Here is a 27,465-nt window from a genome sequence, read left to right as displayed (position 1 = left end):
TGATGTGTTGTGGTGTGTGCTGTGAGGTGCGTGGATGGTGTATGGGTGATGGTGTTCTGTGGCTCAGATTATGTGGTCTGGTGGATTTGTGTGGGTGTCTGTATAATGGCGGATCTCTCTGTGGGTCATAATACCCATAGCGGTATACCGCCACTGTCACGGTATGTTGGCGGCCGTCAGCACAGCGGTAGGTGGCATTTACCGCCAATGTTGTAATGAGGGCCTTAGTATTCTGCAACATAAGCAGTAGTCAGGAAACACTTTATTACACCAAAGCACTTGTACGCCCATATTAGGAACATTATAAAACGTATGGCAAGTCGGAAAAACATATAAGCATGTTATGCCCATAAAAGGAACATTTGCATACACATATGAAACATCATCAAACAGGTAGGCAACATATAAATCAATAAAGTGTCTAAAAAGAACTTTTGTTGTATATATTGTAGTTGTATTTTGTATTTGTAAAGCGTGATTCCGGCCTAAGCATCGAAGCGCTAACAAAAGAGGAGAAGGCACAGAGAACGCGGGAGAAGGAGATAAGGACAGGGAATTAACCTGGATATAACCAAGTTTTAACTAGCTTCCTGAAAGTTGTGTTCCTTCCTAAATGTCAGGGGGAGAGAATTCCAGCACTTAGCTGCAGCTACCGCAAAGGCTTTGTCTCCCCATTTTACTTTGTTGGTGCGAGGAATGTGGCTTCTATAGGCTCCTGAAGATCGAAGGGGCCGCTTGGATCTGTACCAATAGAGTTTAGAAACTAAATAATTAGAACCAATTCCATGAACCGCTTTATGCGTTAAGCATAGCGTTTTGAAGAAGATACGCTGGGCCACTGGCAGCAAGTGGAGTTGATTTAAACTGTCGCTGGCAGAGGCAGATCAGGGGAGGTTCAGGATAGCTCTGGCAGACATATTCTGGATCATTTGTAGCTTATTCTGAGACAGTTTGTCTATATTGAGCAACAAAGCATTGCCATAGTCATTTTAGACATTACCAGTGCTAAAGTGACCGTAATTTTCCATTCCCTATGCAGCTAGGGGAAGACTTTCTTTAACATTTTTAAGGTCCAAAAGCATGTTTTCACCATGTGATTGACATGAGATTTGAAAGAGAGGCGGTTGTCAAACATAATCCCTAAATTTCTAATAGCTTTAGAGGGAACTGGAAGAGTGCCACAATCAGTCGACCACCACCGTGGGTTCCACCGTTCACGACCAGGACCAAAACAAAGTATCTCAGTTTTGTCACCATTTAGTTTAAGCCAGTTCATTTTCATCCAGTTGTTGACTGCCTGCATGCAATTATTAAAACGATCCACCACTTCCTCCCAGTTTTCATTGACTGGGATGATCAATTGGGTGTCATCAGCATAGGAAGAAGGTATGAAGCCAAATGATCGGATCAGATTGGTAAGCAGGGCGACATATAGATTGAACAGGGTGGGGCTGAGTGATGAGCCTTGGGGAACACCGCAGGGTAGTAGGTAGGCCGGGGAACTGAAATCTCCACAGCTGACTGTGGTCCATCTCTTAGTCAAAAAAGATTCTAGGAGCTTGAGAGCTTTCTCTCTAATGGCTGCTTGATGCAGTCAGGTTAGCAAAATTTGCGGAGAGATAGTGTTGAAGGCCGCAGACAGATCTAACAAAATCAAAATAGCTCCATGAGCTTCGTCCACCATTCTCCGAATAGAATACGAGGAAGTAATAAGGGCTGACTCAGCACTGTGAGCTTTCCTAAATCCATGCTGGGAGGCATCAAAACCTTAAAATTCTGATAAAAATGTCACTAGTTTATAATTAATATGTTTTTCAAATATCTTAGCCAAGAAAGGGAGCAAGGCAATAGGCCGTAAATTATTGAGATCCTGGCTGTTGCCGTTTTGCTTCCTTTCAAAGGGATTACTGTGGCCTCCTTCCATGATGCAGGATAAGCACCCGAGGTGAGGACCTCATGAAAAATAGGAACTAGGGCTGAGGAAATTAAGTCGGGGGCCAAGTGAAGAATGGCAGGGGAGCATGGGTCCAGAGGAGAACCAGATTTCGTTTCCAAGATCAGCTTCCTTATGCGATCCGGGGGTGGAAGTTGAAAGGTGGATAGGGTGAAATGACTGGCCCTGGAGCCTGTATCAGCCGTAATGGAATGGCCCATTTCTACCTCCCAGGTATTGAAATTGGCATGAATATGTAAAATTTTGTTTTCAAAGTACATAGCTACTTTGTTGCAGAATTCCTGTGAGTTCTCCAGATATGATCGTGTAGGGTGGAAGACAGGGTTTTAATTACTTTAAAAAGTTCTCTAGGGGCGTTAGAGGCCTCTTTGATTTTAAGAGTAAAAAATTCAGATTTGGCTTTAAAACTAGCTTCTTTATCATTTTTGAGCACGGTGTTCAGTATACCTTTCTCTCTTGGAGTTGGATTCAGTTTCCAGCGTCACTCTTGTTGGCGATACTTCCTTTGAAACAATTTGAGGTCTTTAGTGAACCAAGGTTGACTCGGCTTCTTAATGATGCGTGGTACAAAAACCTTAGGGGGAGCCAGTGAGTCCATGGCAATTGAGATGCCATGATTAAACCTCTCTAGAGGAGATAAGGACAGCTGGTTTGTCCTATTCCATTCATCTTACAAAGCTGGCCCTAACTGTTCTTTTTTGACCTGTTTCCAGTGCTTGACCAGAATACTGCTGGATTTAGGTGACTGGAGGGGCTGGCCAATGATGAAGTTAAAAGCAAGTAAAAAATGGTCAGTCCAGCTTAACGTGGCATTCCTAAATGCTAGCTGTCCTTAGAACGGGAAAAAACCCAGTCAATTAGGTGTCCTGCTACATGAGTAGCAGAAGATACCTTTAGTTCCCACTCCAGGGCCATCATGAGATTAGTGAATTCTGTAACAAATGGATTATGAATCTCATCAAAATGAATGTTAAAGTCCCCTAGAATGATGGCTTTAGAAGACATGGCCAGGGGTTCTAATAGATCAGTCCAGATCTGAAGAAATTTAGATGGTGATCTGGGAGGACGATAGATCAGTAAGCCTTCCAAGAGTAGCAAATTATGCTGAGAAATTTTGAGGGACATCGCTTTGCATGTCCCAGAGGAGGCGGGGTTTGAGTTAGTCCATAAGCATGTGAGATCTGACTTGCAGATAATTGCCAATCCGCCTCCCCTTCCAGATGTCCTGTCTAATCTATGGAAGGCATAGCCTAAGGGAGAAGCCTCAATAAAGTCAGGGTTTGAGTCTGGATTTGCCCAAGTTTCTGTGATAAATAGGCAGTCAATGTTATGAGTGCCTATCATCTCCCTGATTTCTACTTTATGTTTAGGGAATGTACAAGCATTGATCAGGGCATAACTTAGAGGTTTCCGGCTGCCCATCTTGTCACAAAGAGGTTTACTTCCTGTCTTGGAGAGCCCTGAGTTCTGATCGCTAGCCTCCTCTAAGGTTTGAGGAGCTGAAATCTGCCAATGACAGGAACTCCAACTTCAACTAATGGCGTGTTCATAATCCCTCTTACGGAACAGGTTTTGCCTGCAAGCGAAAGGAGGTATGCACGTAAAGGGAGCCCATGTTGGCAAATTGGGCAGAGTCCCTGGTCGTCGGTTCCTGTCGGGCACGGATGGGCGCAGGCGGGCTTGCCTTTGGCACACCGAAGCTGAATGGAAGCTGGAAATATATCACTGGGTCGAGAGAACAAAGCTCTCGTGACCCCCGGCGTCCGGACCGCCAACCAAGCAGGCAGTTCAGCACGCGGAAGTAGACCTCTAACAGACCCTAACTTCTGAAGCAAAGAAAGGGAAAAAGCACCCCCACCAATCTCCCCGCAACCCGAGTCACCCCTGATAAAACGGGTGAACAAAGTGCAGCAAGGTAAAATGATTTTTTTAAAGAAAAAGATTATAAAAACAGTAAAATACAGACAGTGCAAGCAATATTAAAAAAATAGGTCACTCCAAACAGCAACCGCAGCAAAAACGCGCTCACCTCACCTCTTGTCTTTTAGCAGTACCTGGTTTCCATGATGAAGGCACCTCCAGTGTCTGTAGAATGAAAAATGGGGCCCCGCGCTCCTCTGCGTCAAACAGGGGCCTCTCACTAATTCTGGGGTTGAGGGGGGTGGCACGCACCCCTCTGTATTAATGATGGGCCCCTCCTGGGGCCTGCGATCTCTGGGGGCCCACTGGGCCTCAACCGACATTCCCGGGGGGTGGGGGGGCAAAGTCAGCAAAAATGAGTTATGGAGGAGGGGGCACCTCTCCTGTGGCCCATAATCTCTGGGGGCCCCCTGGGCCTCCACCAACCCTCACGAGGGGGGCCAAAGCCGAGAAGGCAATTGGGGAGAGGGGGGCATCACGTACCCCCTCCGATCCGTAACAGGCGCCACCTGGGGCCCGCAATCTCTAAGGGCCCCCCAGGCCTTCACTGGCCCTTCCACTCAGGGGGAGGGCACCACAATGGCACTGGCCAACAAGGGGCCGCGAAATGAGACCGGTGGTGAGGGGGAGCCTCCAGCTAGGCTTCTGCCCCACCCGTTGTCTGGTAGAAACTCCTTCGGGGCTCCAGTGGGGCAGGGAGAGGCTTCCTTCTCCCCTGCCCGTGCACTCAGGGGATTCAGCGGGAGGGGAGCCTCTGTTGGGCCTTTCCCCCCCCACTTCTCTTCTCACAGAGGGAAAGCGGCTCACCCGGGCCGCAGCGGTGATCGGCCCTAAGTCAGGGCCCTCTGGTGGCCCAGGGGGGCTCACCAGAGCGGATCTCGCCCCGGGGGCAGCACTAGGAGCACGCTTGCTCCGAGTTTCTTTTTCCTCTGTTTTCTCATGCCCCAGGGGCACAAAGAGTAGTGCGTCTCTGGCACTGTATCAAACACAGAACGGGTCGTGGTGGTGATTTCTGTAAAGGCAGCACAGTAAGCGCTCTCAAGCGCTGAGGAAAATAAAGGTGTAGCGCTCTTCCCAAAGCGCTGGTTCTATAAAAGGTGAATCGCTTTCCAAAGCGCTAGTTCTTTCAGGTACTGAAGCACTCCTCGTTCTTCACACAGTTGCAGAGGTCAGGGGCCACAGCACCCTGCCCCTGGCGAGGAGAGTTCAGGAAGAAGGAGCACACGGGACAGTGCCCAGCAGCAGGCCAGCGCAAGGGGAATGCAGGCAGTTCCTCACAGTGACCAAGCAGGTCACAGGTCAGCACAGCAGCAGCAGTCCATGGCAGTTCCTGCTGAGTCTTCCAGACTTCTGTGTCCAGTTCCAAAATGTCTCCAATAGTCTCCAAAGTGTGGGGGAAAACTCCCCTGTACTTATACTCAGTTTTTACAGTCTTTTACAAAGCAAGGGGAGAGGAGGTTCCAACCAGTTACAAGTGGTTCTGAGGGTGCCCCTGCTCTCCTCCAGCACAGGCTCCAAACATCAGTTGGGGGCATACGACCCTACTGTGTGAGGCCAGGGCACAGCCTTTACAAATGCAGGTGTGCCCCGCCTCTCCCTTCTCTCAGCCCAGGACGGCTATTCAGTAATCAGATGCACCTCTGTGACCCCTCCACCCTCCCTGAGTACAGGCTGTCTGAAAAGTAGTCACAAAGCCCAACTGTCATTCTGCCCAGTCATGGATTGGAGTCAATCTGCAAAACACCAGAGTCATAAGCACAGAGAAATGCTCACTTTCTAGAAGTGGCATTTCTGTAATAGTAATAAAAAAATACACCTAAACCAGTAAGCAGCATTTCTCATCACCATTACAACCATATCAAACATGCCTATGCTACCCCTCATAAATCAGACTACCCCTTACACATAAGGTAGGGCATTTCTAATGCAATCCTATGAGATGGCAGCACTCACAGCAGTGAGACACCAAGTTAGGCTGTTTGTCACTACCAGGACAGGCCACGCAAACTGGTACTTGTCTTGTCTTCTACATACATGGCACCCTCCCCATAAGGCTAGCTAGGGCCTACCTTAGGGGTGACTTACATGTAGTAAGAGGGGAGTTCTGGGCCTGGCAAGTAAATTTAGATGCCAGGTCCCTGTGGCAGAAAACTGTGCACACAGGTGCTGCAGGCCCACTATTAGCATTTAATTTACAGGCCCTGGGTATAGAGATGCCACTGTACAAGGGACTAATAGGTAAACTAAATATGCCAATTAGGTATAATTCAATCATATCAACTTTAGATGGGAGAGCACCTGCACTTTAGTACTGGTCAGCAGTGATAAAGTGCTCAGAGTCCTAGAGCCAACAGCGAGAGGTCAGAAAAGATAGGATGGATTAGAAAAAAAGTCAGGGGATGAACGTGCCACAAGGGCCAGGTCCAACAGGCATCATTCATTTTTTGTCAGGTACAGTAATATATTTTAGTTGAACTAATAAGAAACATTTACTTGGCTAAGAGGACCAAAATATTGCCTATGGATCACTGATTTGATGGCACTCCACTAAAGGTAACATTAATATCCCTGAAGCAGGTATGCAGAGACACATACTAGGGATTGGACCATTGAGGGTCATTAAAGTAATATAACTCGGGATAAGCTTAAATTAATGGGGTAAATATGCTTGGCTACTGCGTTGATTTCTGGCAGACTTATAAATGAGGTAAGGGAAGCCATAGTACAACTGGGGTGGAAAGGGGTAGGAAGTTCCAATAAGAAGGTAGAATATGTCTTTCCCTAATATTTCAATTATTGTTTCACACACCAGTGCACTTATTTAAAAAAATATTTGCTTATGTTGTATCAGATACTGTGAATATGGTAAAAATCCCCTGCTATTTTAAACTGTCATTCAAATGTATTATTAGATGAAGCATATGCAATCCCATACAGATATACTGTCATTTTGTATTGAATCACTATTATTGTGTATGTTGACTCTTTAGAGAAACTATAGATACAAATCATTTTTACTTCTATTGTTGCTAACAAGCAATATTAAGAATTCAGGACATCTTAAATGAAAAGCAAAATATTCGAACTTTATGTCTAGTTTGTAAGATTTAAAATAAATTAATAATTTGATGTGTGAAACGTGTTATTAATATGAACGTCTGATTGAAGAGGCAGATATTTAATGGGCGTGCTTTCTTTTTTAATAGTTATTGGAATAGTAAAGTTGTATTCTCTGAATTATATATATTATTTAATTAAATGTTTTGGATGCATTTGGTTGATTAAATTAAAAAAATGAATTAAATAAAAGATTTCTGTACATTGCATGTCTATTGGTGTTATTTACAGGGAGTGCAGAATTATTAGGCAAATGAGTATTTTGACCACATCATCCTCTTTATGCATGTTGTCTTACTCCAAGCTGTATAGGCTCGAAAGCCTACTACCAATTAAGCATATTAGGTGATGTGCATCTCTGTGATGAGAAGGGGTGTGGTCTAATGACATCAACACCCTATATCAGGTGTGCATAATTATTAGGCAACTTCCTTTCCTTTGGCAAAATGGGTCAAAAGAAGGACTTGACAGGCTCAGAAAAGTCAAAAATAGTGAGATATCTTGCAGAGGGATGCAGCACTCTTAAAATTGCAAAGCTTCTGAAGCGTGATCATCGAACAATCAAGCGTTTCATTCAAAATAGTCAACAGGGTCGCAAGAAGCGTGTGGAAAAACCAAGGCGCAAAATAACTGCCCATGAACTGAGAAAAGTCAAGCGTGCAGCTGCCACGATGCCACTTGCCACCAGTTTGGCCATATTTCAGAGCTGCAACATCACTGGAGTGCCCAAAAGCACAAGGTGTGCAATACTCAGAGACATGGCCAAGGTAAGAAAGGCTGAAAGACGACCACGACTGAACAAGACACACAAGCTGAAACGTCAAGACTGGGCCAAGAAATATCTCAAGACTGATTTTTCTAAGGTTTTATGGACTGATGAAATGAGAGTGAGTCTTGATGGGCCAGATGGATGGGCCCGTGGCTGGATTGGTAAAGGGCAGAGAGCTCCAGTCCGACTCAGACGCCAGCAAGGTGGAGGTGGAGTACTGGTTTGGGCTGGTATCATCAAAGATGAGCTTGTGGGGCCTTTTCGGGTTGAGGATGGAGTCAAGCTCAACTCCCAGTCCTACTGCCAGTTCCTGGAAGACACCTTCTTCAAGCAGTGGTACAGGAAGAAGTCTGCATCCTTCAAGAAAAACATGATTTTCATGCAGGACAATGCTCCATCACACGCGTCCAAGTACTCCACAGCGTGGCTGGCAAGAAAGGGTATAAAAGAAGGAAATCTAATGACATGGCCTCCTTGTTCACCTGATCTGAACTGAACCCCATTGAGAACCTGTGGTCCATCATCAAATGTGAGATTTACAAGGAGGGAAAACAGTACACTTCTCTGAACAGTGTCTGGGAGGCTGTGGTTGCTGCTGCACGCAATGTTGATGGTGAACAGATCAAAACACTGACAGAATCCATGGATGGCAGGCTTTTGAGTGTCCTTGCAAAGAAAGGTGGCTATATTGGTCACTGATTTGTTTTTGTTTTGTTTTTGAATGTCAGAAATGTATATTTGTGAATGTTGAGATGTTATATTGGTTTCACTGGTAATAATAAATAATTGAAATGGGTATATATATTTTTTTGTTAAGTTGCCTAATAATTATGCACAGTAATAGTCACCTGCACACACAGATATCCCCCTAACATAGCTAAAACTAAAAACAAACTAAAAACTACTTCCAAAAATATTCAGCTTTGATATTAATGAGTTTTTTGGGTTCATTGAGAACATGGTTGTTGTTCAATAATAAAATTAATCCTCAAAAATACAACTTGCCTAATAATTCTGCACTCCCTGTACTGAAAAACGCATTTTTGTGCTTGTATTTTATTTTATTTTAAAACCAAAAATTTAATAATTTTGAGAAACCAGTTGAGATTTAGCATCAATTGGTTTATGTACCTCCATGAATTCTTCAGCCATGGCCAGAATTTAGGCAAGCACATTAGAAATACTCATTAGCATGCACTGACAATCTATCTCTAGGATTTTTCATTGCCTTTCTTGGGCCTTTGAAGCTCAACATGTGTTAAGTCAATCTGCTTTCAGGTAGCATTTGACCCTGTGACCTAAGTGCTTATTCTGTTTTTTTCTATAGGCAAAATTCCACGCTTGGAGAAGGGACTCGATCTGAGGAGGATGTAAGGTTATTTCTGGTTCAAATGCAGGGCAATCGAGACTGTTCCTCTCTGTGGCTGTATCTCCTGATGAACGATATCAATGTATTGTGATATTTTGGTATTTTTGGATTGACTAAAACATGGTAATGTGCCGCAGTGTCTGTACCCAGATTCTCAGAAGTACTGCGCAAGACAATCCATTGTATTGGTGTCTACCTACTTATAAGGGTTAAAGTAAAACTTTCCTAAGGGACCTCTCAGAACTTCATAGATGGAAGGCCGAACGACCTACTGTTCACAGAGGGTAGAACAGACTTTTCTTTTCCAGGCCTGGCTTGATCTTCTGTCAAGTTCTAATTCCTACAAAAATGTTACCTACCTGAGGTTCATTTATCAGAGAACTTTTGTAGATCAAGCAAAACAGTTGTTAGCAGGATACATCTACAATGCTGTACTGCACTCGTTTCTTTTTAATAATTCAATAAAACATTAAAAGGTACTTGTTGGACTTTTGGCCATACGCATGGTCATCCCTAGTCTTTTTGCCTCCTTCCTCCTGGTTTTTCTGACCTCTCGCTGTTGGCTCTAGGACTCTGAGCACTTTATCACTGCTGACCAGTGCTAAAGTGCAGGTGCTCTCCCATCTAAAGTTGGTATGATTGGCTTATACCTAATCGGCATATTTAATTTACCTATAAGTCCCTTGTACAGTGGTATCTCTATACCCAGGGCCTGTAAATTAAATACTACTAGTGGGCCTGCAGCGCTGCTTGCGCCACCCACTGAAGTAGACTTTCAAACCTGTCTCAGGCCTGCTAGCGCAGGGCCTGTGTGTGCTGTTTTCTGCCACAGGGACCTGGCATCTAAATTTACTTGCCAGGCCCAGAACTCCCCTTTTACTACATGTAAGTCACCCCTAAAGTACGCCCTAGCTAGCCCTATGGGCAGGGTGCCATGTATGTAGAAAGGCAGGACATGTGCCATATTGCATGGCCTGTCCTGGTAGTGACAAACAGCCTAACTTGGTGTCTCACTGCTGTGAGTGCTGCCTTCTCATAGGATTGCATTAGAAATGCCCTGCCTTATGTGTAAGGGGTATTGTCTGATTTATGAGGGGTAGCGTAGGCGTGTTTGGTATGGTTGTGATGGTGATGATAAATACTGCTTACTGGTGTGGGTGTATTTTTTATTACTATCACAGAAATTCCACTTCTAGAAAGTGCGCATTTATCTGTGCTTATGATTCTGGTGTTTTGCAGCTTGACTCCAATCCACGTCTGGGCAGAGTGACAGTTGGGGCTTTGTGCATACTTTTCAGACAGCCTGTACACAGGGAGGGTGGAGGTGTCACTGAGGTGCATCTACATACTAAATAGTCTTCCTGGGCTGAGAGAAGGGAGAGGCGGGGCACACCTACATTTGTAAAGGCTGTGCCCTGGCCTCACACAATAGGGTCGTTAACCCCCCACTGATGTTTGGAGCCTGTGCTGAAAGGAGAGAGGGGGCACTCCCAGAACCAGTTGTAACTGGCTGGAACCTCCTCTCCCTATCATTGTAAAACACTGTAAAACAGGACTATAAGTACAGGGGAATTTTCCCCACAATTTGAACATTCTTGGAACTTGAAACTGGACACAGAACGCTGATGAATGGACTCACCAGGAAACCGCCTTGGACTGCTGCTGCTGTGCTGACCTGTAACCTGCCTGGTCACTAGGAGGAACTGCCACCATCTGCACCCCTTGTGCTGGCCTGTAGCTGGGCCCACCAGCCCTGTACCTTTTCCTTGATTATTGTTCCCAGGGGCAGGGTGCTGTGGCCCCTGACCCCTGCACCGATCTCCTACAGCATTGCCTTAGCGCTTAGGAAAAGCGCTCTTTCTTATAGCTGCTGCAGAGGATCACCACCGCAGCCCGGGCCTCAGATTTGGCCTTAGCACTGTGCAGAGCGCTTTATTTTGAGCCCAGATCACCGCCGCAGCCCAGGCTGCATACTTTTCCTAAGCGCTGTGAAAAGCGCTTCGTTGGGAATCACCGCCGCAGCCCAGGCTGCATAATTCTCCTAAACTCTGTGGAAAGCGCTTCGTTGGGAATCACCGCCGCAGCCCAGGCTGCATAATTTTCCTAAGCGCTGTGAAAAGCGCTGGGAATCACCGCCGCAGCCCGAGCAGGGCTTTTTGTTCAAGCGCGAGGATCGCTCTGACTTTAGTGCCCCCGGGGCACTGGGAGAAGTGAAGGAAGGAGCTAGTCCGCTCCTATCGTGCTCCCGGGGGACGCGCGCTTTTCAGAGCGCCCCCGGGGCACCAGCAGGCCCCACCTTGGGCCGTGACGTCGATGGAGAGGAGGACGCCTCTCCCTCGCACGCAGGAGTCCCGGAGGACTCTCCTGCTATCCAGCGCCGGGCGGCAGCCTCACTGGAGGCTCGCCCTGGCCCACAGCGCTCGTGTTGGCTCCCTTGCGGGCCAGGATTATTCAACTTCGGGGTCTCCCATGGTGGCAGGACCCACGGAGGTCCAGGGAGACCCCAGGAGTTAGCGGGTCCCCGGAGGGGCCCGCGTTTCTGAGAGGAGGGAGCGCGAGGCGCCCCCCTTTGAAGGTTTTCCCTGACCTGGGCCCCCCTCAGGAGGGCCGGTGGAGGCCCGGGGGGCCCCCCAGTGATCACGGGTCCCAGAAGGGGCCCGTCAAGGAGTCAGAGAGGGTGCGTGCCGCCCCTCTCTATCTGCCAGGTTTAGGGAGGCCCCCGTTTTGCGCAGAAGAGCGCCGGGGGCCCCATTAGTTGTTTTAGGCACTGGAAGTCCCTCCTCTATCCTTTACCAGGTACTTTTAAACGGACCAATAGTATTATAATCCAAGTTCTTTCTACAGACCTTGCTAATTGTGATTTATTGCCTACCTGTTCTAGGATGCTTTTACATATGTGTGCACATGTTCCTTTTATGGGCATGACTTGCTAATATGTTTGCTTAACTTGCCATAGATTTTCTAATGTTCCTACTATGGGCGTTTTATGATATTCTTATGACAAGTGTCCTAATGTGATAACGTGTTTCCTGACTACTGCTTATGTTGCAGAATACTGAGTAACCTGTGTGTTATGTGTGACTACTGCTAGTTTGCAGAGTAACTAATGTGTAACGTTCTGACAACTGCTAAGGTAGCAGGATAGTACTGTTATGTGAGGTTGGTCTAATAATTACGTTGTGTACAATACAGTATATTTTCATATAATCTGGTGTTGTGTTTCCTTTGTGGTGGGGGTATTGCGTCACATGTGTGTGTGTGTTGTGCAAACGCTTTACACATTGCCTCCGGGTTAAGCCTGACTGCTCGTGCCAAGCTACCAAGGGGGTGAGCAGGGGTTATCTTGGACGTGTAACTCCCTTGCCCTGACTAGAGTGGGTAAGTTCTGCCTGGCTGAGGTGCATACCCTAGCCAACCAGAAACCACATTTCTAACATTGGAAGTCAGAGGTGAGGATAGGACTTGCGCTTGCACAATACCATTCTGACTCATTATTTCACTACAAGGATTGCGTTTAGACCATCACATGTTTGGCTTCTCTTAACTTTCTCTCTTTGGTCATTTTTCCTGTTTTCAGTTCTCACGCTTGGGTATTGTGATTGTCACAGTTGAGTTACTTGTACCTTTTCAAGATGGGGCTTACCTTTGATTTAGAGGACCTGCTTTTTTACACACAGGAGGAATTAGAGGGGTTCTGTAGAGAGAGAGGGCTGCCTGTAGAAGGGGACCTCAGGAGATCTCTGAATTTCTTTGAAAGGTTTGTGACATTTACCCAGGGAGGGAGTGTGCTTAGGGGGTACCCAGAGGATCCTGAGTGTAGCGAGGGTTCCCAATGGGAGGGCTCCCAGACCTCATCCCTAGAGAGTGGTAGAGAGACTGATCAGGAGGGTGAGAATGACCGGTTGGGGACGCCAGTTGACAGGGAAGGCCCCAGTGATAGGGAGTCCCTTGCTGGGTCAGGTGTAAGAAGCAGGGCTACCTCTCATTCCTTGACGCCTGATGAGCTAAGAGATAGGCGGGAAGAGAGGGACCTGAAGTTGCAGTTAGCGCGCCTAGCTGTTGAGGAGAGAAGGGCTGAGGTAGAGAAGGCCTTATTACAGGAGAGAATGGCAGAGGCAGAGAGGGCCTTTGCCAGAGAAAGACTCGCTCTAGAGCGCAGTCTGAAGGTTCTGGACTCACCAGCGCTGCAGGTGGAGTCCAGTGGTGGCAGCAATGTACAGTGCTGTAGCAAAGATGTTCCTCACATACCCATAGATCTGGTACCTAGGTTCCAAGAGGGGGGTGACATACGTCAGTGGTTAAAGGAATATGAGAAGGCTCTGGTAGAGCGCAGGATCCCTGAGAAGGATTGGGGAACTGGCCTAGGGAGTTTTATTCCTGAGGAGGGGAGGGATGCCCTACTGACTCTAGAAGAGAGTGACAGGGAGGGGTACTCCGCTGTGAAGAACGCACTGATTGTGAAGTATGGTTTTTCCCCTGAGGAATACAGAAAAAGGTTTAGGGGTGGTAAGAAACTGTCCCACCAGTCTTGGGAGGAGTTTGTGGAGGATTGCTGCATTGCACTAGATGGATGGGTGAAGGGTAGCACAGTAAACAATTTTGAAGGGCTGTTTAATCTGATTCTCAGAGAGCACCTGTTTCGTTGTTGTTTTTCAGAGTTACGCCAACACTTGTCAGTGTGTGAGCTCTCTGACCCCAGGGAGCTCGCAAAGGAGGCAGACTTCTGGTTGCGTACCAGAGGGTCTGGTGTGGCATTAGGGGGTGTTCCTAATGAGAGTGGTCTAGGTGTTTCCCAACAAGGTGTGGTGGGAAAGGAATGGAGTGTCCCAGGTAGGTCCCAGTGGACTGGGATGGGTGAGGGACCCCATGTCACGTCTCTGAGGAGAGGGAATGGGGCTGGGCTGAGGCCCAAGGTGCCCAAGATACCGTCCCAGGTCCTGGAAGGTTCCATGAGTGAACGCCAGGAGGTGAGACTAACCTGTGCCGTAGGGCCAGCTGTTCAGAAGGATCCCATTTTGTCATTAGGACTTAGGCGGGTGGCTGGTGATAGCGTTCCGCCGGTCCTGGTGTCTGGTAGTCTCACTCTACAGCGGAGGAGGCGGAAATCCAGGCATAGGGTTGAGAGGGGGCTGCGGGCCCCAGTGGAGAACCTGGAGGGTCAGGGGTCAGCTCTGAGAGCAGAGCCCCCCAGGAATGACCTTGGTGAGACCATTTCTGGGCTGGGGGGAATCCAGACTCTGTCCGATGGGCAGAGGTCAGGAGACCTGCGCCAGCCAGACTCTTGTCTGGCCCTTGGGGAAAGTGTTTCCCTGGTGGGGGGTAGGTGTGCCCCCCAGGAAGTCCTGGTGCGCCAGGCAATGATTCAACCGCAGGGTGGTGACTCTGGGTTGGATGATCAGGTTCAGGGGTAAACTCTGACCTGATGGGGAGTACGTGTGCTCCCAAGGAAGTCCTGGTGCACCAGGCAGTGATTCAACCGCAGGGTAGTGACTCTGGGTTGGATTGCCAGATTCAGGGGGTAAGCTCTGATCTGGTAGGGGGTAGGTGTGCTCCCAAGGAAGTCCTGGTTCGCTGGGCAATGGTCCAGTCTAAGGGTGTTGTCCCTGGACTAGATAGACAGGTTCAGGGGGTAAACTCTGATCTGGTTGGGGGGCGGTTAGTGTGCTCACCCCCGTGTGAAACTTCTGGTGGCTTCTCCCGAGCTGGGGGGACGCAGGACTCTGGAAGTGGGGTTCAGGGAGGGGGAAGCCCGCCCCGGACCCCGGTGCAACCCAAGGGTGTCGTCCCTAGGTTGGGTGGTCAGTCGCCAGGTAGTGATCCTGGGCTGGCGAGAAAGTTGTGCAGGGCTGCTGTACCCAGCACCCTGGCAAGTGTGGATTCTGGTGATACCCCTCCGAGGAGAGGAGGGCGGGATCCTAGAAGGAGGGGTAGAGGGAGGAGAGCCTCGCCTCTAGCCCCTGTAGAACCTATGGGTGCGGACCCTAGGTTGGTGGATCAGTGGCAGGGTAGAGCCCCTGAACTGATCAGAAATGGAGTGGAGACAGGTTGCTTTGCACCTGGGGCTACCGCCCCCCACTCATTATGGTTTCAGAGACCAGAGGCTCCTAGATGGCCTGGGGCCTGGTTCTGGCCATTGGCAGCTAGAGAATCCCTGTGGGTTGGTCTAGGCTGCCTGGGACGCATTGACAGAGAGATCCCAGTGGAGTCAGGAAGGCGTAGAACTGGAACATGCCCCTGCTGTTGTGGGCCTGGGTCCTTGTTCTATCGCCCCAATCAGGGAAGTATATCAAGGTATTGATTGTTCTCCCCTGGCTTTTGACTGGTAGGGGGTTGTGTTGGACTTTTGGCCATACGCATGGTCATCCCTGGTCTTTTTGCCTCCTTCCTCCTGGTTTTTCTGACCTCTCGCTGTTGGCTCTAGGACTCTGAGCACTTTATCACTGCTGACCAGTGCTAAAGTGCAGGTGCTCTCCCATCTAAAGTTGGTATGATTGGCTTATACCTAATCGGCATATTTAATTTACCTATAAATCCCTTGTACAGTGGTATCTCTATACCCAGGGCCTGTAAATTAAATACTACTAGTGGGCCTGCAGCGCTGCTTGCACCACCCACTGAAGTAGACTTTCAAATTTGTCTCAGGCCTGCTAGCGCATGGCCTGTGTGTGCAGTTTTCTGCCACAGGGACCTGGCATCTAAATTTACTTGCCAGGCCCAGAACTCCCCTTTTACTACATGTAAGTCACCCCTAAAGTACGCCCTAGCTAGCCCTATGGGCAGGGTGCCATGTATGTAGAAAGGCAGGACATGTGCCATATTGCATGGCCTGTCCTGGTAGTGACAAACAGCCTAACTTGGTGTCTCACTGCTGTGAGTGCTGCCTTCTCATAGGATTGCATTAGAAATGCCCTGCCTTATGTGTAAGGGGTATTGTCTGATTTATGAGGGGTAGCATAGGCGTGTTTGGTATGGTTGTGATGGTGATGATAAATACTGCTTACTGGTGTGGGTGTATTTTTTATTACTATCACAGAAATGCCACTTCTAGAAAGTGCGCATTTATCTGTGCTTATGATTCTGGTGTTTTGCAGCTTGACTCCAATCCACGTCTGGGCAGAGTGACAGTTGGGGCTTTGTGCATACTTTTCAGACAGCCTGTACACAGGGAGGGTGGAGGTGTCACTGAGGTGCATCTACATACTGAATAGTCTTCCTGGGCTGAGAGAAGGGAGAGGCGGGGCACACCTACATTTGTAAAGGCTGTGCCCTGGCCTCACACAATAGGGTCGTTAAGCCCCCACTGATGTTTGGAGCCTGTGCTGAAAGGAGAGAGGGGGCACTCCCAGAACCAGTTGTAACTCGCTGGAACCTCCTCTCCCTATCATTGTAAAACACTGTAAAACAGGACTATAAGTACAGGGGAATTTTCCCCACAATTTGAACATTCTTGGAACTTGAAACTGGACACAGAACGCTGATGAATGGACTGACCAGGAAACCGCCTTGGACTGCTGCTGCTGTGCTGACCTGTGACCTGCCTGGTCACTAGGAGGAACTGCCACCATCTGCACCCCTTGTGCTGGCCTGTAGCTGGGCCCACCAGCCCTGTACCTTTTCCTTGATTATTGTTCCCAGGGGCAGGGTGCTGTGGCCCATGACCCCTGCACCGATCTCCTACAGCATTGCCTTAGCGCTTAGGAAAAGCGCTCTTTCTTATAGCTGCTGCAGAGGATCACCGCCGCAGCCCGGGCCTCAGATTTGGCCTTAGCGCTGTGCAGAGCGCTTTATTTTGAGCCCAGATCACCGCCGCAGCCCAGGCTGCATACTTTTCCTAAGCGCTGTGAAAAGCGCTTCGTTGGGAATCACCGCCGCAGCCCAGGCTGCATAATTCTCCTAAACGCTGTGGAAAGCGCTTCGTTGGGAATCACCGCCGCAGCCCAGGCTGCATAATTTTCCTAAGCGCTGTGAAAAGCGCTGGGAATCACCGCCGCAGCCCGAGCAGGGCTTTTTGTTCAAGCGCGAGGATCGCGCTGACTTTAGTGCCCCCGGGGCACTGGGAGAAGTGAAGGAAGGAGCTAGTCCGCTCCTATCGTGCTCCCGGGGGATGCGCGCTTTTCAGAGCGCCCCCGGGGCACCAGCAGGCCCCACCTTGGGCCACGACGTCGAGGGAGAGGAGGACGCCTCTCCCTCGCACGCAGGAGTCCCGGAGGACTCTCCTGCTATCCAGCGCCGGGCGGCAGCCTCACTGGAGGCTCGCCCTGGCCCCCAGCGCTCGTGTTGGCTCCCTTGCGGGCCAGGATTATTCAACTTCGGGGTCTCCCATGGTGGCAGGACCCACGGAGGTCCAGGGAGACCCCAGGAGTTAGCGGGTCCCCGGAGGGGCCCACGTTTCTGAGAGGAGGGAGCGCGAGGCGCCCCCCTTCGAAGGTTTTCCCTGACCTGGGCCCCCCTCAGGAGGGCCGGTGGAGGCCCGGGGGGCCCCCCAGTGATCACGGGTCCCAGAAGGGGCCCGTCAAGGAGTCAGAGAGGGTGCGTGCCGCCCCTTTCTATCTGCCAGGTTTAGGGAGGCCCCCGTTTTGTGCAGAAGAGCGCCGGGGGCCCCATTAGTTGTTTTAGGCACTGGAAGTCCCTCCTCTATCCTTTACCAGGTACTTTTAAACGGACCAATAGTATTATAATCCAAGTTCTTTCTACAGACCTTGCTAATTGTGATTTATTGCTTACCTGTTCTAGGATGCTTTTACATATGTGTGCACATGTTCCTTTTATGGGCATGACTTGCTAATATGTTTGCTTAACTTGCCATAGATTTTCTAATGTTCCTACTATGGGCGTTTTATGATATTCTTATGACAAGTGTCCTAATGTGATAACGTGTTTCCTGACTACTGCTTATGTTGCAGAATACTGAGTAACCTGTGTGTTATGTGTGACTACTGCTAGTTTGCAGAGTAACTAATGTGTAACGTTCTGACAACTGCTAAGGTAGCAGGATAGTACTGTTATGTGAGGTTGGTCTAATAATTACGTTGTGTACAATACAGTATATTTTCATATAATCTGGTGTTGTGTTTCCTTTGTGGTGGGGGTATTGCGTCACATGTGTGTGTGTGTTGTGCTAACGCTTTACACATTGCCTCCGGGTTAAGCCTGACTGCTCGTGCCAAGCTACCAAGGGGGTGAGCAGGGGTTATCTTGGACGTGTAACTCCCTTGCCCTGACTAGAGTGGGTAAGTTCTGCCTGGCTGAGGTGCATACCCTAGCCAACCAGAAACCCCATTTCTAACATTGGAAGTCAGCGGTGAGGATTGGACTTGCGCTTGCACAATACCATTCTGTCTCATTATTTCACTACAAGGATTGCGTTTAGACCATCACATGTTTGGCTTCTCTTAACTTTCTCTCTTTGGTCATTTTTCCTGTTTTCAGTTCTCACGCTTGGGTATTGTGATTGTCACAGTTGAGTTACTTGTACCTTTTCAAGATGGGGCTTACCTTTGATTTAGAGGACCTGCTTTTTTACACACAGGAGGAATTAGAGGGGTTCTGTAGAGAGAGAGGGCTGCCTGTAGAAGGGGACCTCAGGAGATCTCTGAATTTCTTTGAAAGGTTTGTGACATTTACCCAGGGAGGGAGTGTGCTTAGGGGGTACCCAGAGGATCCTGAGTGTAGCGAGGGTTCCCAATGGGAGGGCTCCCAGACCTCATCCCTAGAGAGTGGTAGAGAGACTGATCAGGAGGGTGAGAATGACCGGTTGGGGACGCCAGTTGACAGGGAAGGCCCCAGTGATAGGGAGTCCCTTGCTGGGTCAGGTGTAAGAAGCAGGGCTACCTCTCATTCCTTGACGCCTGATGAGCTAAGAGATAGGCGGGAAGAGAGGGACCTGAAGTTGCAGTTAGCGCGCCTAGCTGTTGAGGAGAGAAGGGCTGAGGTAGAGAAGGCCTTATTACAGGAGAGAATGGCAGAGGCAGAGAGGGCCTTTGCCAGAGAAAGACTCGCTCTAGAGCGCAGTCTGAAGGTTCTGGACTCACCAGCGCTGCAGGTGGAGTCCAGTGGTGGCAGCAATGTACAGTGCTGTAGCAAAGATGTTCCTCACATACCCATAGATCTGGTACCTAGGTTCCAAGAGGGGGGTGACATACGTCAGTGGTTAAAGGAATATGAGAAGGCTCTGGTAGAGCGCAGGATCCCTGAGAAGGATTGGGGAACTGGCCTAGGGAGTTTTATTCCTGAGGAAGGGAGGGATGCCCTACTGACTCTAGAAGAGAGTGACAGGGAGGGGTACTCCGCTGTGAAGAACGCACTGATTGTGAAGTATGGTTTTTCCCCTGAGGAATACAGAAAAAGGTTTAGGGGTGGTAAGAAACTGTCCCACCAGTCTTGGGAGGAGTTTGTGGAGGATTGCTGCATTGCACTAGATGGATGGGTGAAGGGTAGCACAGTAAACAATTTTGAAGGGCTGTTTAATCTGATTCTCAGAGAGCACCTGTTTCGTTGTTGTTTTTCAGAGTTACGCCAACACTTGTCAGTGTGTGAGCTCTCTGACCCCAGGGAGCTCGCAAAGGAGGCAGACTTCTGGTTGCGTACCAGAGGGTCTGGTGTGGCATTAGGGGGTGTTCCTAATGAGAGTGGTCTAGGTGTTTCCCAACAAGGTGTGGTGGGAAAGGAATGGAGTGTCCCAGGTAGGTCCCAGTGGACTGGGATGGGTGAGGGACCCCATGTCCCGTCTCTGAGGAGAGGGAATGGGGCTGGGCTGAGGCCCAAGGTGCCCAAGATACCGTCCCAGGTCCTGGAAGGTTCCATGAGTGAACGCCAGGAGGTGAGACTAACCTGTGCCGTAGGGCCAGCTGTTCAGAAGGATCCCATTTTGTCATTAGGACTTAGGCGGGTGGCTGGTGATAGCGTTCCGCCGGTCCTGGTGTCTGGTAGTCTCGCTCTACAGCGGAGGAGGCGGAAACCAGGCATAGGGTTGAGAGGGGGCTGCGGGCCCCAGTGGAGAACCTGGAGGGTCAGGGGTCAGCTCTGAGAGCAGAGCCCCCCAGGAATGACCTTGGTGAGACCATTTCTGGGCTGGGGGGAATCCAGACTCTGTCCGATGGGCAGAGGTCAGGAGACCTGCGCCAGCCAGACTCTTGTGTGGCCCTTGGGGAAAGTGTTTCCCTGGTAGGGGGCAGGTGTGCCCCCCAGGAAGTCCTGGTGCGCCAGGCAATGATTCAACCGCAGGGTGGTGACTCTGGGTTGGATGATCAGGTTCAGGGGTAAACTCTGACCTGATGGGGAGTACGTGTGCTCCCAAGGAAGTCCTGGTGCGCCAGGCAGTGATTCAACCGCAGGGTAGTGACTCTGGGTTGGATTGCCAGATTCAGGGGGTAAGCTCTGATCTGGTAGGGGGTAGGTGTGCTCCCAAGGAAGTCCTGGTTCGCTGGGCAATGGTCCAGTCTAAGGGTGTCATCCCTGGACTAGATAGACAGGTTCAGGGGGTAAACTCTGATCTGGTTGGGGGGCGGTTAGTGTGCTCACCCCCCGTGTGAAACTTCTGGTGGCTTCTCCCGAGCTGGGGGGACGCAGGACTCTGGAAGTGGGGTTCAGGGAGGGGGAAGCCCGCCCCGGACCCCGGTGCAACCCAAGGGTGTCGTCCCTAGGTTGGGTGGTCAGTCGCCAGGTAGTGATCCTGGGCTGGCGAGAAAGTTGTGCAGGGCTGCTGTACCCAGCACCCTGGCAAGTGTGGATTCTGGTGATACCCCTCCGAGGAGAGGAGGGCGGGATCCTAGAAGGAGGGGTAGAGGGAGGAGAGCCTTGCCTCTAGCCCCTGTAGAACCTATGGGTGCGGACCCTAGGTTGGTGGATCAGTGGCAGGGTAGAGCCCCTGAACTGATCAGAAATGGAGTGGAGACAGGTTGCTTTGCACCTGGGGCTACCGCCCCCCACTCATTATGGTTTGAGAGACCAGAGCCTCCTAGATGGCCTGGGGCCTGGTTCTGGCCATTGGCAGTTAGAGAATCCCCGTGGGTTGGTCTAGGCTGCCTGGGACGCATTGACAGAGAGATCCCAGTGGAGTCAGGAAGGCGTAGAACTGGAACATGCCCCTGCTGTTGTGGGCCTGGGTCCTTGTTCTATCGCCCCAATCAGGGAAGTACATCAAGGTATTGATTGTTCTCCCCTGGCTTTTGGCTGGTAGGGGGTTGTGTTGGACTTTTGGCCATACGCATGGTCATCCCTAGTCTTTTTGCCTCCTTCCTCCTGGTTTTTCTGACCTCTCGCTGTTGGCTCTAGGACTCTGAGCACTTTATCACTGCTGACCAGTGCTAAAGTGCAGGTGCTCTCCCATCTAAAGTTGGTATGATTGGCTTATACCTAATCGGCATATTTAATTTACCTATAAGTCCCTTGTACAGTGGTATCTCTATACCCAGGGCCTGTAAATTAAATACTACTAGTGGGCCTGCAGCGCTGCTTGCACCACCGACTGAAGTAGACTTTCAAACCTGTCTCAGGCCTGCTAGCGCATGGCCTGTGTGTGCAGTTTTCTGCCACAGGGACCTGGCATCTAAATTTACTTGCCAGGCCCAGAACTCCCCTTTTACTACATGTAAGTCACCCCTAAAGTACGCCCTAGCTAGCCCTATGGGCAGGGTGCCATGTATGTAGAAAGGCAGGACATGTGCCATATTGCATGGCCTGTCCTGGTAGTGACAAACAGCCTAACTTGGTGTCTCACTGCTGTGAGTGCTGCCTTCTCATAGGATTGCATTAGAAATGCCCTGCCTTATGTGTAAGGGGTATTGTCTGATTTATGAGGGGTAGCGTAGGCGTGTTTGGTATGGTTGTGATGGTGATGATAAATACTGCTTACTGGTGTGGGTGTATTTTTTATTACTATCACAGAAATGCCACTTCTAGAAAGTGCGCATTTATCTGTGCTTATGATTCTGGTGTTTTGCAGCTTGACTCCAATCCACGTCTGGGCAGAGTGACAGTTGGAGCTTTGTGCATACTTTTCAGACAGCCTGTACCCAGGGAGGGTGGAGGTGTCACTGAGGTGCATCTACATACTGAATAGTCTTCCTGGGCTGAGAGAAGGGAGAGGCGGGGCACACCTACATTTGTAAAGGCTGTGCCCTGGCCTCACACAATAGGGTCGTTAAGCCCCCACTGATGTTTGGAGCCTGTGCTGAAAGGAGAGAGGGGGCACTCCCAGAACCAGTTGTAACTGGCTGGAACCTCCTCTCCCTATCATTGTAAAACACTGTAAAACAGGACTATAAGTACAGGGGAATTTTCCCCACAATTTGAACATTCTTGGAACTTGAAACTGGACACAGAACGCTGATGAATGGACTGACCAGGAAACCGCCTTGGACTGCTGCTGCTGTGCTGACCTGTGACCTGCCTGGTCACTAGGAGGAACTGCCACCATCTGCACCCCTTGTGCTGGCCTGTAGCTGGGCCCACCAGCCCTGTACCTTTTCCTTGATTATTGTTCCCAGGGGCAGGGTGCTGTGGCCCCTGACCCCTGCACCGATCTCCTACAGCATTGCCTTAGCGCTTAGGAAAAGCGCTCTTTCTTATAGCTGCTGCAGAGGATCACCGCCGCAGCCCGGGCCTCAGATTTGGCCTTAGCGCTGTGCAGAGCGCTTTATTTTGAGCCCAGATCACCGCCGCAGCCCAGGCTGCATACTTTTCCTAAGCGCTGTTAAAAGCGCTTCGTTGGGAATCACCGCCGCAGCCCAGGCTGCATAATTCTCCTAAACGCTGTGGAAAGCGCTTTGTTGGGAATCACCGCCGCAGCCCAGGCTGCATAATTTTCCTAAGCGCTGTGAAAAGCGCTGGGAATCACCGCCGCAGCCTGAGCAGGGCTTTTTGTTCAAGCGCGAGGATCGCGCTGACTTTAGTGCCCCCGGGGCACTGGGAGAAGTGAAGGAAGGAGCTAGTCCGCTCCTATCGTGCTCCCGGGGGACGCGCGCTTTTCTGAGCGCCCGCGGGGCACCAGCAGGCCCCACCTTGGGCCGCGACGTCGAGGGAGAGGAGGACGCCTCTCCCTCGCATGCAGGAGTCCCGGAGGACTCTCCTGCTATCCAGCGCCGGGCCGCAGCCTCACTGGAGGCTTGCCCTGGCCCCTACCGCTCGTGTTGGCTCCCTCGCGGGCCAGGATTATTCAACTTCGGGGTCTCCCATGGTGGCAGGACCCACGAAGGTCCAGGGAGACCCCAGGAGTTAGCGGGTCCCTTGGAGGGGCCCGCGTTTCCGAGAAGAGGGAGCGCGAGGCGCCCCCCTCCCCCTTTGAAGGTTTTCCCTGACCTGGGCCCCCCTCAGGAGGGCCGGTGGAGGCCCGGGGGGCCCCCCAGTGATCACGGGTCCCAGAAGGGGCCCGTCAAGGAGTCAGAGAGGGTGCGTGCCGCCCCTCTCTATCTGCCAGGTTTAGGGAGGCCCCCGTTTTGCGCAGAAGAGCGCTGGGGGGCCCAATAGTTGTTTTAGGCACTGGAAGTGCCTCCTCTATCCTTTACCAGGTACTTTTAAACGGACCAATAGTATTATAATCCAAGTTCTTTCTACAGACCTTGCTAATTGTGATTTATTGCCTACCTGTTCTAGGATGCTTTTACATATGTGTGCACATGTTCCTTTTATGGGCATGACTTGCTAATATGTTTGCTTAACTTGCCATAGATTTTCTAATGTTCCTATTATGGGCGTTTTATGATATTCTTATGACAAGTGTCCTAATGTGATAACGTGTTTCCTGACTACTGCTTATGTTGCAGAATACTGAGTAACCTGTGTGTTATGTGTGACTACTGCTAGTTTGCAGAGTAACTAATGTGTAACGTTCTGACAACTGCTAAGGTAGCAGGATAGTACTGTTATGTGAGGTTGGTCTAATAATTACGTTGTGTACAATACAATATATTTTCATATAATCTGGTGTTGTGTTTCCTTTGTGGTGGGGGTATTGCGTCACATGTGTGTGTGTGTTGTGCAAACGCTTTACACATTGCCTCCGGGTTAAGCCTGTCTGCTCGTGCCAAGCTACCAAGGGGGTGAGCAGGGGTTATCTTGGACGTGTAACTCCCTTGCCCTGACTAGAGTGGGTAAGTTCTGCCTGGCTGAGGTGCATACCCTAGCCAACCAGAAACCCCATTTCTAATAGTACTTTTGCAAAAAGCATTTTTTTGTAGAGCTTAAACCTTTAAAAGAGTCGCAATGCAAAAGTCATCAGAAGCTGTTGTGTCAGACTGAAGGAAAAAATGTTACTGATATGATCGTTCCACTGACTTTCAGCTAATTTTACACTAGAGAAATCCCACATACATCCAAACATACCGAAATCTAGGAAAAGTCAATCAGGATACGTCTCTGTAGCCCATTGTAAGCACAAATCCAACTTCGGTGGTTAGGAAAATTAAAAGAATAAGCCATGTCACTTTGTACGATCACGTGCAAAATAAGCTCTACTGGGAACTAAAATACTAGTAAAAAATAGTTCGACACTGCATCAAGTGTGGTGACCACCTCACGCTAAGTCTAGAGGGACATTGCCTCCAGTCCTGAACAAGACTACAACTTCCGGAATACATTAGACTATCACTCAAAGTTCAAGGAATGGGAAAAGTTTATTTTATGGACTGGAGGAAGGCCATCACCCTGGTACCCCAACTCCCACCAGGGCGGTTATGGATGGGAAAAATAAAAACGCATCAAAACATAATTTTACTGAACAATTTTCCATAACATTGGAAAATACCCATACGGTTCACAGGTCTAAATAAAGAGAAATAGTCCAATAAAAAAAGCCAGGCACAAACACCAGGCACATTACTATCCTTCGCAAATCACTCATAAATGGATCGTGGATAAAACATTGCAGTACCCGCAGGAATATTCCAGGCTTGATTAGCTGGCAGTAGCGCAGTCCATCTAACTCTGACAGAAGAACACTGTTCTGCCTCTCTATTCGTTTCCCTTTGCTCATTTGTTATTTGCAGCCCCGTTGTGCAGTGTCCACGTGCCCTCACTGCAACTACGTGTGACGCACGTGAAACGATTGGGTGGTAACCGTAACCACGCAACCCTTAGAAACCGTGTAGCGTTGTGCAAGATCACAAAGTTCACAAATACTGGAAAATATTCCCTTCCTGTCCTTTCTATGGCAATGTATTGTCCAGAATATTCTGTCAGAGGCCAATTTCTTAAGCGAAATCTTTGGAACAAAGTCACAGCTTTGTAATAAAGTGGATGCCTTAGGAAACAGTGGCTTAATGCTTGTAATCTAATGAAGAGCATAGATCTTTGCTGAAATATAATCTTCGAATGCATAAATAAGAAACTCATTTTATCCTACAATAATTTGTATTTCAGCAAGGCATTGTCATTTTAAACATATTAATTAGATAATAATTTAAATTCAGGTGTAGAACTAATGTTGTCAGTTTATCATTTTAGACAAATTAATTTTCCTTTCACTGGATTTCTAATGGAATTTGAGGTAATTTGCATTTCATAATGTTTAGTTGGAGTGACAGCTGAAGCAAGAATGTGTGTTGGGTTTAACAAACTGTCGTGCATTTATGAAAAATATCTATATATCTCTTTTCCTCACTTAGTCTTAATATTTCAAGGCAAAATACTATGTAGACATAAATGAATCTTCAATCATTGAAAGCTACCCATTCCTGTCAAGTTCGCTATGTAATTAAAAAACAAAGGCATGCGGTTTATGTTTCCTTTTAATGTCAAGTTATTAGTTAAAAAAGTAAATAAGGAAAGGAAGAAATTTATAATAGAATAGTATATGAACACTAGTCCAGCCCCTAGTTTGCATATTGAAATATAAAGATGGGTCCTAAAAAATCCTTTGAAATTTGCATGGCCTATTATTGTGTTATACAATGTTTTATTGGTACAAATATGTTGAGAATGGGTATACCATAAGTGTAAATTAATGAACAGTCTTTTTGAACTTGATCATAAAACTTGTGCATTAGTATTGATTGTCACAGTTCAAATCATGTGCCCAATTGTATAATCTGTTCTGGATGTGGAAAATCCTCACTGTCTTATTCCTCCTTTAGTTTGCATTGCAGCTAAATTAATTGAGAACTACATTTCCCAGAACACATTGGAACGCGTAGTGTCAGCTGGCGGGAGGGAAAAGGGACACGCGGCGTGTGGTGTGGGGGGAGACACAAAAAAAAAACAAAATATAATAATAATAAAAAAATAAAAACTTACCTTTCTTGCCGCGCTGATCCTCGGTCCTTGACTGCAGACTGAAGTGCAGGCACAGGTTTTCAGCCTGCCCTGCATCCAATTCTAACATTGCTTTCATGCTACTGGCAGCATGAAAGCAGCATTAGGATTGGATGGAGCACCCAGCCAGGGTGCTCCGAGGTATAGTGAAAGTCTCTGCCTGCTGTCTCCAATCCAGCAACGCAGTGTCTGCGTTGCTGGTTTGGAGTGAAACCCAGTGTGCATGTGTGTTTGGTCGGCCCAAGACGGATGGCCAAACATACATGTGCACTGAGAGGGACTTCTGTGCACTTCCCCTCAGTGCTCTTCACAGCCCGTGCCCCCCACCTTTGACAAGAAAACGATAATAAACACAGTTTATTGTTGTTTTCTTGTGAAAGTTTTGCAGCTCCTACTCCTGGCAGGGGGCAACGCTCCTCTGCAATAGTAGAGGAGACGCCCCTGGGAAAGCGTCAACACAATTGGAAAGACAGTAAAAACTACTTTTTAAAATTTTGACAGCTTTTTAAAAAAATTTATATTGAAAAAAGGCTACACTTCGAATGGACAGGTATATTTCGGGGAGTACACTCAAGGAAAAAAGTCTGATCTTTGAAGCTTATGCACTAATAATGAACAAATATAAGATAAAGAACTATAAAGAAAATACTTGGATATTAAAGAATTACACATTTTATGGTAACTATTATAGAGAGCAAGCATAGTCTACCGATGATTGTTAAGAATGAAGTACCCAAATAGAAGTTTACATCAAAATAAAGACAGAAAGAAAGTCAGACAGGAACTAAAGGAGGAGGAAAGAGGGAGAGGCAGGTAACCACATTATATTCTGGTAAGCAGGACCTTCAAGATCCTAAATCTGGATAAAACGTACAAATTTGCATTATGTATCTTGTGTACCCACAGTGGGTCTGAGCAAGTGGTCACCATCATAGATCAGCAACCATAATCTTACAATGTAAAGAAGAGTGTTGCTTATAATGGTTTGCATTTCTATAGGTGTTCATCAAAGATGTCTCGTAATTGTCTTGAGCTACAAAATAAGTGTAACTGCAAATCCACTATGTTAACCACACTTCTAGTGGCACA

This window comes from Pleurodeles waltl, chromosome 4_2 (assembly GCF_031143425.1).
Source record: "Pleurodeles waltl isolate 20211129_DDA chromosome 4_2, aPleWal1.hap1.20221129, whole genome shotgun sequence".
In the NCBI taxonomy this organism is placed as follows: Eukaryota; Metazoa; Chordata; class Amphibia; order Caudata; family Salamandridae; genus Pleurodeles; species Pleurodeles waltl.
Note: the sequence above shows the minus strand (reverse complement) of the source record.